Below are 7,006 nucleotides of genomic sequence, written 5' to 3'. Positions count from 1 at the left end.
GTTGAGATGGGGACTTCTTACGAGTAGGTTGTAGATATAGCTCAGAGAATCAAGGGTATCCATCAGCATGACCAAGAGCATGTACCGAGGGACAAGTGGCCTCGATATTCGAGGGGATTCAGTCGTGCTACGTTTGGGGGTACAAGTCAAGTGGGTGATTCCGTTGTTATGGATCAGGGTTACCAATGTTGTGTTGTGACTTTTTTGTGGTTGTGAGACCATAGTGGATCTTCTATTGCTTGATATGACAGGACTTTTGAGGTTTTCCTAGCATGGACTGGTTGTCTCCGTACCATGCCACTCTAGAATGCCATGCCAAGACTATTACCTTGGCGATGCCAGAGTTGCCTAGGTTGGAGAGGAGGGGTTCATCTACTAGCGCATCTTGCTGGGTTATCTCTTTCTTGAAGGCTTGACATATTGTAGAGAAGGGTTGTTTGGCTTATCTGGCTTATGTTCAGGATACTATTGCAGAGACTCCCACTATTAATTCAGTGCCCGTGGTACGGGAGTTCTTCGATGTGTTTTCTTCTGATCTACTAGGCATGCTACTAAATCGGGATATCGACTTCAGTATTAATTTGGCGCCAGACACCCAGCCAGTCTATATCCCATCATACCACATGGCTCCAAAAGAGTTGAAAAAACAATTTGAGGAGTTGCTCACGAAGGGGTTCATTAGGCCGAGTGTGTCGCCTTAGGGTGCACCCATATTGTTTGTGAAGAAGAAGGATGGGAGTATACGGATGTACATTGATTATCGCCAGTTGAACAAAGTTGTCTTAAGAACAAGTACCTGTTACTGCATCTTGAGTATTTGCTTGACCAGTTACTGGTTGCTAGGGTGTTCCGTAAGATTGACTTGAGATCTAGGAGATTGACTTGAGATCTAGGTATAATCAGCTTAAGATTCGTGCTTTGGATGTTCTAAAGATGACTTTTTTAGACTTGATATAGGCACTATGAGTTTCTAGTGAGGTCTTTCGGCTTGACTAATGCCCAGAAGGGTTTATAGAATTGATGAACCAGGTGTTCAGGCCAAATCTTGACTTATTTTTCATTGTCTTCATTGATGCCGTATTGATCTAATCACGTAGTATTGAGGAGCACGAGCGACATTTGAGAGCTGTGCTTCAGACCTTGTGGGAACAAAAGCTTTAAACTAGTTCTGCAAATGCGAGTTCTGGTTAGATTCTGTGGTGTTCTTAGGACATATTGTATTAGATGAGGGTATTAAGGTGGATCCAAGGAAGATCGAGGCAATTTCGAGTTGGCCTCATCCTACCATAGCGATCGAGATCAATGATTTCTTGGGGTTAGCATGTTATTATTGTCAGTTTGTGGAGAGTTTCCAATATGTTGCAACAACTTTGATTAGATTTACCTAGAAGGGTGCTTCATTCAGATGTTCCAATGATTGAGAGGCGAGCTTTCATGAGCTCGAGACCGTACGACTACACTGGTGCTAGTGTCGCCCTCTGGTTTAGGGATGTGGACTGTGTATTGCGATGCTTCATGCATTGTCTTGGGTTATGTATTTATTCAAGAGGGGCGAGTTATTGCATATGCTTCATGTCAGTTGAAGCCTCACGAGAAGAATTACCTCGTACATGATTTAGAGCTGGCCATGATAGTTCATGCTCTCAAGATCTGGAGGCATTATCTTTATAGGGTGTACTAGAAGGTTTATGCCGATCATCGCAGTTTGTAGCATTTGTTTAAGTAGAGTGATTTTAATTTGAGGCAACACATGTGGCTTGTGTTGCTGAAGGGTTATGATATTACTATCCTTTATCATCTGGCCAAGGCAAATGTGATTGCAGATGCCTTGAGCAGAAGGTCGAGAATATGGGCAGTTTGGCATTCATTTGAGAAGAGGAGAGGCCATTGGCTTTGGACATCCAGTCTTTAAACTAATAGACTTGTGAGTTTGGATATTTTAGAGCCCAGATGAGTTCTTGCATGTGTTGTGGCTCAGTCTTTAGTATTTGAGCAGATTAAGGCTTGTAAGTACGACGATTTGCACTTGCTGGTTCTTAGAGAGACAGTGCTACATGGTGTTTCCAAGGAGGTTGCTATCAGTGATTATGGTATTCTGGAACTCTAGAGTTGCTTATGTGTTCCTAATGTTGATTACCTGAGGGAGACGATTTTAGAGAATGCACACAGTTCACAGTATTCTATTCATTCAGGTGCTACGAAGATGTATCATGACTTGAGGTAATACTAGTGGCAGCGAATGAAGAAGGGCATAGTTGAGTATGTCGTGAGATGTCCAAATTTCCAAAAGCTTAAGTATGAGCACCAGAGTCCATGTGGCCTACTTCAGCAGATGGTTAGACCAGAATGGTAGTGGGAGCGCATCGCTATGGACTTTGTATCTAGGTTACCACAGACGTTGAGGAAATTCGATGTCATTTGCATCATTGTCGATAGGCTGACAAAGTCAGCGCACTTTAATCTTATTGTGACTACGTACTCTTCAGAGAGGTTGATCCAGATTTATATTCAATTGTTTGGTTGCATGGTATGCCTAATTCTATCATTTCAGATAGAGCCCTTAGTTCTCTTTGCATTTCTGGAGAGTAGTATGGAGTGAGTTGGGTACCCTGGTAGAGCTCAGCGTAGCCTTTTATCTACAGACTGACGGGTAGACAAAGAGAACAGTTCAAATTCTGGAGGATATGCTCAGAGCATGTGTGATTGACTTAGTAGTCTAATTTACACATCTAGTGCTTGATGAAATGCTTAAATGAGTTGAAACCATGAATCTCTTCCTAATTATGGTTCAATTTTATTATGTCTCTAATATGATTGAAGTTGCTAAGATTTCGGAATATTGTAGTAGTTTAAGGAAAGCTCAAGCAAGGTATGTTGGCTAAACTTCTCTCATATAATCGAATTCTACGATGTTCTAGCAAGTTTCAAGTGTAATTGGCCTAAGATATTATTTCTCATGTTCCAAGACATCCTAATAAATTCGATTATTCCAAATGAGATTTGTGTTGAAAGATATATGTATACTCAAAATGTGTTCCAATTGCCCTTATCATATTATGTTCTCCTTCGGGAATGTATTCAAGTATGACCTATGTATCCAAATGTTATGATTTAAAATCATGTTTCAATTGCAAGTTATTATGCCTAATTTTGGAAGAATAACTCATTGTGCATAAGAATCTTATTTCTCATATATATATATTTAAATGTCTTGATTACAAATTCTCTTATTGTAGATAATACATGATGATGCTTGAAAGTGAAAGAAATGAGTATGAAATATAAATTACGGCTTACGCGCCAACAGCGAAATTACACTTGTGGCCAATAGTGCCAATGAAATGAAAAGAATGTATAAAAGGTTATGAAATAAGCTGTAACTCCTTTATATAATAAAAGTTTTTGGGAGCATTGTTTATTAAGGGAGGAAGGGTAGGTTGAAATAACCTAACCACGAAATTACACGTGCCCGTATAGGAGTGATTGAGGGGTAAATCCCCGTACTGATGTGTTAAGATTATTCCCTTTAATTGGGATGAAATTGATGTGTTGATATTGTTTCCCTTAACTTGGATGAGATGATTTCTAGTCGAATGTGATGTCGACCCACAAGGCATTGTGGTGAGACGGCTTAGCCGATTGGGCTGAGATCTGATGCCTTGCCACACACAAGGTGGTGTTGTGATTGGATGTCTCGGGTTGAGACGGCTTAGCCGATCACACCGCGATCAGACTCCCAGCTAAAATCACGGTGGTGTATTGGTACTAAAGATCTCCCAACTTAAAATTATTTATACTCACTTGAAAATTTTTCTTTCTCTTAACTTGATGCTTTAATATTGTTTGAGGCTCTCATTGATTGTATGTTTTTTCCCTTGTAGTGTTGCTTGATTCATTGAGAGGGTGTTTAGTCTTTCATACTAGCACTATTCCATATGTACTAACGTCACTTTTTACCGGAGCGCTGCATCTTTAATGGATGCATGTGGTTCCACAGCAGGCGGCATCGATCAATAATAGAGGTACACTCTCTCTTCAGCGGATTTGGTGAGCCTGATTTCATATCGGGATCATGTATCATTTGCTCCTTTTGTATAGTGTTTTAAGGAATAGTCGGGGCCTTGTTGCCGGCACCATCACATTACACTTTATATCCATTAGAGGCTCCGTAGACATAATGTAGGTTTTATCTTAATTTTAGAAAGTCAACTAGAATGTTGTATATGTATCACATGTTTTCACTTCTAGGCTATTAATGTGTAATGTATTTTGGGAATTATAAATGGAGTAACTAATGGTAACGAAATTTATATGTTTACGAAATCCTCTCATTGTCTAACGAATGGCATACTCTCATTGTCTAACAAATGGCATACATCTTCACTTTATTCATGGGTAATGTCAGGCAAAAGGCATCGAGCAGGCTCACTTGACTAGGATATCTCGATTGAGTGTCGGTCACGCTCCCCAAGGTCAGGGTGTGATAGATATTTTGAGGTAGCACTGATGTTCCATTTGCAGGACTTGAAGTCTCCTTATTTATCTTATGATACTACTGTTTAGTCTTCCAGACAATATTGTATTTTGTTCAGACATTGTATTTAGTACTCTATAGAGTTCATGCACTCGGTGACACCATATTTTGGGTGGTTTTAGTTGTATCATCATGATGACTTTAATTATTTATGTTATTCCACTATTTGAGACTATTTCGTATTGTTGTTGAAGTTTAATTTTACATATTTGATGTTGACTTATCTGGTAAGTAGTGTTAGGCGTCATCACGTCTCCGGTAGAATTTTAAGTCGTGATTTATATATCTATATATATTGACTAAACCCTCGCTACTACCTCATTGAGAAAATTGTCAACGATACTTATTGAGTATTATGTATTTGTATTCACGCTAAACATCTGCATATTTTTGTGCAGCTTTGGGTCCCAGTACTAGTGGAGCACCTTAGTGAGCTTATGAGCTGATTAGGAGACTTTACAATAAGTAGCCTTGCTTGGTTTGCAGCCATTGAGTCATATTCTATCTTTTGTTTACTATCCTTCATTTGAAACGGTATTATGTATAATGAGATGACTTTGTACTTTATTTCTCTAATGCTCATGACTTTTACTACCAATTCATGGGGTTGCTTTAGCATTTCGTATTATATCAGATATTGTTATTGCACTTTGTTTATATTATGAATATTAGACATTATTATTGTCCCTTTTATTGGTTGTTGCATCTACTTGTTTTCCTAGTAGTTCAGTTAGGTGCCATCATGAAATTCATGGGATTCGGAACAGACAAGGGTAAAACTCAGTAAGAAGGCAGAGCTGTCACGACCCAAACCGATGGGCCGCGACGGGCACCCGGTACTTTACTCAACCGAGTACCAACATAACGTATCTTTTCATGTCATACAACCATAGATAATTGAGCTGGAAGGCTGTCGTGAGATAAGTAGAATATAACATATGATACCAACTTATATAGAAAGCATACGGGCCTATAAGACCAAAATAACCACTCGTATACTGAATATAGGCCGATAAGGCCATACAATATTTTACATATATGACATCTATCTACAAGCCTCTAAGAATACATAATTTTCATAAAGGTCGGGACAGAGTCCCGCCATACCAAACAATACACATTTAACTCATACTAACCAAACAAGCAACTCCGACGCAAATGGAGCGTACCAAAATCTTCCGCTGAGCTGATAGCCTACTTGGAGGGTTCTCAACCTATCTATCGGGTTTTGCGCGCATGAAACGCTGCATCCCCAGGCAAAAAGGGACGTCAATACGAATAATGTACTGAGTATGTAAGGCATATAAATAAGTACATAACATACATGAAGGAAATATAGAGTAAATGACTCCACCTATAAGTCTGGATAACTTTGTAAATCATGAAATAATTATAGTGTCATGCATATGCGTATCAATGTCATGTCATGCATAGGTACATGTTTAATAACATCATCAGCCTATGAGGGCGTCCCATCATATTATCTCGGCCGTTGTGGGCAAAATCATCAATGTATACCAGTTGATCAGGTGGTGGTACATATATAATGTCATAACCTTTCCCATATCCCATATACATATATATACATACATATATACGTGTATATAATGCCATCTAGTCATGGGTCAATGTACATGAATGCAATGCATTAAAAGTACGTTAATAAAATCTTTCGGAATGTCATAAGACCATTTTGCCTTTAAGTAATATCATAAAGTAAACTATATTTTACTTTCATAATTTTTTGAGACCCATGAATTGATGATAGAATATTATGACACATGGAAATTCAAGAACATAGATATCTCTAATACTTCTATGAATAGAGCCATTTATGGAAATTGTGCATTTGCTCGTTTCGTTTGTGTCGTATAGATCATGCCATAAGAAAGAAGGGATAGCCTTAACATACCTTGTCATCAACATATATTTATTAGGGACAGTGACGTTAGTGTTTGGGATGGGACTGTATGTGCTCTTCATTTGTAACCTTGACAAAGGAAAATCCATGGTAACTCCATATAGATCAAATCTCTTTGGCATGTTCATTCTAAAGGTTTATGTGTTGTAGTTTCTTCTTCTTGCTTTTCTGATCATGAACAAAGTCTTAAATGAACTTCTCCATAGGATATAGTTCTATTTGTTAACAAAATATAATTGGCAGCAAGATGGTTGGAAACGTTACTAAGTCTTTTCCAAGGATTCATTATTATGATTGCCTTGAGAAGGTTGGAATTGATATGTTTTATCCTTAGCATCTTAGGTTGCCACCTAATAGAAAAAGACTAAGAGTCATTCTCTTAACATAAGGCTTGCTTCCACGTTTTTGGTTAGGAATTACTCTTATCTTATGATTTTTATTAATTAATTAGGTAATGCCCCGTTACCCGGTAATTAATCAATTACCTGCGTAATTAAACATTATCTCAACTTACTTGAAATACTACTCTCTTTTAACATACCTTGTACACC

The sequence above is a fragment of the Nicotiana sylvestris genome, chromosome 3 (genome assembly GCF_000393655.2).
Source record: "Nicotiana sylvestris chromosome 3, ASM39365v2, whole genome shotgun sequence".
NCBI lineage: Eukaryota > Viridiplantae > Streptophyta > Magnoliopsida > Solanales > Solanaceae > Nicotiana > Nicotiana sylvestris.
The sequence above is the reverse complement of the archived record's forward strand: the minus strand, read 5'-3'. Positions refer to the sequence as shown.